Source organism: Neomonachus schauinslandi, chromosome 6, assembly GCF_002201575.2.
Source record: "Neomonachus schauinslandi chromosome 6, ASM220157v2, whole genome shotgun sequence".
Lineage (NCBI taxonomy): Eukaryota > Metazoa > Chordata > Mammalia > Carnivora > Phocidae > Neomonachus > Neomonachus schauinslandi.
The window spans coordinates 102,015,944-102,020,406 of record NC_058408.1 but is presented as its reverse complement, the minus strand read 5'-3'; the positions used below and the strand labels follow the sequence as shown (position 1 = coordinate 102,020,406).

General features: G+C 38.5%; 1 pseudogene; it reads right to left on the bottom strand.

Moving 5' to 3' along the window:
• Positions 1-3,258: 3,258 nt before the first annotated feature.
• LOC110589340 lies at positions 3,259-3,844 on the bottom strand (annotated as a pseudogene).
• Between the last annotated feature and the right edge of the window lie 619 nt (positions 3,845-4,463).

The window sequence follows — 4,463 nt, the reverse complement described above, 5'->3', positions numbered from 1 at the left end:
ATGCCTAGAAGACCACACACCCCACCACATCCCCTTCCCTGCCCATGATCACCACTGAACACATACTGACCCCCACCCATAATCATGTGCTCTCTGCCTGCTCTCTTGTGTTGCCTCCCTGAACCTCTCCCTGTAAAACTCTAGGTATCTATCTTGTTGGCAGAGAAGTCGGTTGGTAAGGCTTGAGGCTGCCACCTCCCCCAGCTGCCAGCACTTGAAGTAAATCTCTCCCTTTCTCTTTTCCAAACCCTCATCTCTTGAGTTACTGACTTCTCTTGGGATGAGTTTTTCCAAGTTTGTTCGGCAACAGTATTGGGAAACCCATCCAGGAGCTGTGCTTTCAATTTGTTCAACCTGCTTGGGACTCCTTAGGATGGAACATTTGGCTACAGCAGCACTCTAGGGCTCACTTGTTTAGTTCCTGAGTTAGTGGCTATGATAGATCATTCTGTAACATTCCATTGTATTTATATGTGCTGTATTTTGTGATGAATAATTTTGTAAATCCATATTTTAAACTAACTCCTGTAGGGTATTTGCAATGTAGTTTTGACATTAATGAGAATTAGCTCAATTTGCACAAATTAAAGGCATTGTCCCTCACAAGACTTTCTGCATTTGAGATGCCAACCACAAGTTCAGGAGTCTCTAGGCCGTCTGTATTTCTGACCAAATTCAGGAGTTCTGAGCCCCTTGGGTTTGATAATTCACTAGAACAACTCATAGAACTCAGGAAAGTGCTATAATTATGATTACAGTTTTATTATAGCAAAAGTTTACAAATTTGAACCAGCAAAAGGGAGAGATGTATAGAGCAAGGTCTGGGAGGTTCCTAAAAGCAAAGCTTCTGTGTCCTCAGGATGTGTCTCCCTCCCAGCATATCAATGTGTATTATCAACCAGAGAAGATCACCAACTCTGTGTTCAGAGTTTTTACTAGGGTTTCATTATGTAGACAGGGGTGATTGAATCATTGGCCATATGATTGAACTCTGTCTTCAGCCTCTTTCTATATTCCCCAGAGGTCAGGCTAATATCATGTGGCTCAGTGCACCAATCCTTTAATCACATGGTTGGTCTTTCTAGCATGGGCAGCCCCCATTTTGAAACTAGGGGCCCAGTGTCATTCACTTGGTTAGCATAAACCCAGTGTGGCTGGAAGAGCCCACCTTGAATAGCACAGAGGAAATTCCAAAGGTCTAGAGGCTTACTCCTAGGAACCAGGCACAAAGACCAAATTCTTTATTATACAATAGTGTTAAAACCCAATTCAATTATTACTTCCTTTGGAAAGTCTTTATAGACTTTCCAAGGGCCTTTGTTCATATCTCTGTTACAGTTTTTCTTTTTCCCCTCATTAGTGAACACTTTGAAGGTCCCCTGATTTTAGTCATCTTTGTATCTCTAATGTTAGCACTATATCTGGCTTATAGTAGTAAGTAGGCTCAGTAAGTATTTAATGAATTAAAATATTTAAGATATAGTTCATGAGATGAGAAGTCAGTACAGAATTCTCTTATTAGGATTTTAAAGATCAAATAGAATCAATAGCTCACTTCATTCCTTCTTATTCCATTTATCACCATTTGCTCTACTTTAATATTTTTATACCTTTTTTATTTGGACATCAAATTTGCAAAAGAAAAAGAGATTTTGCTTTTTATAATATATCAACAGTATTTAAAGAGCAATATTTTCTAATGCATTTAAAATATACCAAATTTCTACTTATACAATTTATAGGGACTACATTATCATACAATGTAAGTATTATCATGCTGAATCTCAGAGAATCTTTGTTTCCTTCTTCTGATCTTAAGGATGAATAAGTTCTAATGTCCTCTAGTTTGTCCTGTCTGTGCATAGGTACAGAGTACTTAATAAAAATGTAATATTCCCGGGCGCCTGGGTGGCTCAGTTGGTTAAGCGACTGCCTTCGGCTCAGGTCATGATCCTGGAGTCCCGGAATCGAGTCCCACATCAGGCTTCCTGCTCAGCTGGGAGTCTTCTTCTCCCTCTGACCCTCCTCCCTCTCATGCTCTCTGTCTCTCATCCTCTCTCTCGCAATTAAATAAAAAAATCTTAAAAAAAAAAAAAAGTAATATTCCCTAAACCAGTCTGTATTAAGATTTAATATCTATATCTATCTATCTATCTGTCCATCTATGTATTATCCAAAATGTGTTTATTGGGACAGTTTCCCACTCATCTTGATTCAGGGTGCTTTTAATTCTTTTTTTAAAATGTATTTTAATATATTTATTGTTTTCTTTTTTTTAAAAGATTATTTATTTATTTATTTGAGAGAGAGAGAGACAACGAGAGAGGGAACACAAGCAGGGGGAGTGGGAGACCTGCTGAGCAGGGAACCTGATGCGGGGCTCAATCCCAGGACCCTGGGATCATGACCTGAGCCGAAGGCAGATGCTTAACGACTGAGCCACCCAGGCACCCCTATTTATTGTTTGTTTTGAATAATGAAAATTTAAAATAGTGATACCCACAAAGCCAGTATCATTATTTAAAATTTTTAGTATAACCAGAACCTTGCTGAGAAATGTAAGATTATAAAATTCAGAGTTTTTAATTCATTCATCAAATATTAATTAAACATCTAAAATATTCTAGGTACAACACTAAGCCCTGGGGACTCAAAGATTAATACAGCATGATACCTAACCTTAAGAAGCTTACAGCTTTGGGTGCCTGGGTGGCTCAGTCGCTTACAGCTTTTGGGGCAAGACACAACATTCATCAGATCACTGAACAATGTATGGAGGTTAAGTTAGAGATTAATGCAATGCTGTGGGGTGCTTACCAGGAGTGAGTCTAGCTTGGAGGCCTTCCTGGAGTGAAGTGGTGTCATGTGAAGGTGGGCGTACATGCTTTGCAAACTGTAAATATTATGCAAATAGAAGCAAGTATTATTGATACACATTCTTACCAAAGAGCTCCGCCTGTAGGAAAAGACAGTTAAATAGTCTGAAGTGAAAAAGGATTACTCATTTTTGCTAAGACTCATACTGCTCTTCCCTTGAATGGAGCTGCTGGAATACTACCTAGTGACTTGTGTTAAGGGAATGTCCAGAAAAAACAAGCAGAAAAAAATTACTGGTGCATTTTGCATAGAATTTAACTTTTAAATCATGTGGCCCAGTGCTATACATTGTAGATATTAAATAATGTATATTCAGTGACAGTCACAAACTTAGTCATTGCTTCCAAATAGTATTAAGACCTTAATTCCATCAGGGTGCTTTTAGTTTTGCTTCCATCTGAAGGAGCATCCTTCTGTAAGCCTTGCTTTTCCTCCTATACACTGGCAAAGGACAGTGGAGAAGCCAACACACAAAATTACTGTTTGTGCATGGCTAAAGATGGTGGTGATTTTGTAGCATCCTGGACACTTCACATCCATGAAGTAGGAGTTGGGGCTCTGCATCAGGCACTTCTGTGCTTACTCTTTTCCTCCTCCGGGGATGGGTGGAGGAGGTCCTCTCAGGGGGAGGTTGTCACCACTGGAAAGCAAAAAAAAAAAAAAAAAACCTTAACGTTTTTATAATTTTTATCTATGCTAGTTCTTATGAGACAGCATTTCACTGGGATATATCCTTTTTGGAGTAGTAAAGACACTAGAAATTATTTGCATGAGATTTATTTTTTCTCTGTTACACAAATTTTCTTTTTTTTTTTTAAAGATTTTATTTATTTTTTTTGTCAGAGAGAGAGAGCACAAGCAGGGGGAGTAGCAGGCAGAGCAGGTAGAGGGAGAAGCAGACTCTCCGCCAAGCAAGGAGCCCAATGTGGACTCGATCCCAGGACTCTGGGATCATGACCTGAGCCAAAGGCAGACGCTTAACCAACTGAGCCACCCAGGCGTCCCAAATTTTCTTTCTTTCTTTTTTTTAAATATTTATTTATTTATTTATTTGAGAGAGAGACAGCGAGCACATGTGGGGTGAGGGGCAGAGGGAGAAGCAGACTCCCCGCTGAGCAGGGAGCCTGATGTGCGGCTTGATCCCAGGACCCTGAGATTATGACCTGAGCCAAATGCAGATGCTTAACCGTTAGAGCCACCCAGGCACCCCTGTTACATAATTTTTCATTTGCATGAGATTTTTAAAAATGCGCTACTGATTTTTATTAAGTTTCTATCTTTTTTTCATAAGCTTTAAAACACGTTTTGTTTTTTAAAACAGTTTTAGATTACCAAAAAATTGAGATGATAGTACAGAGTTCTATATATACTTCCTCATCCAGTTTTCATTATTATTAACATATTAGAGTAGATTTATTTCAGTTAATGAATCAATGTTGATACATTATTATTAACCACTTCAAATTTTTATCTAATGTCTTTTCTTTGTCCAGGTTCCCATCCAGGACACCACATTAATTAATTAATTAATTAATTTTTTTTTAAAGATTTTATTTATTTGACAGAGAGAGATACAGCGAGAGAGG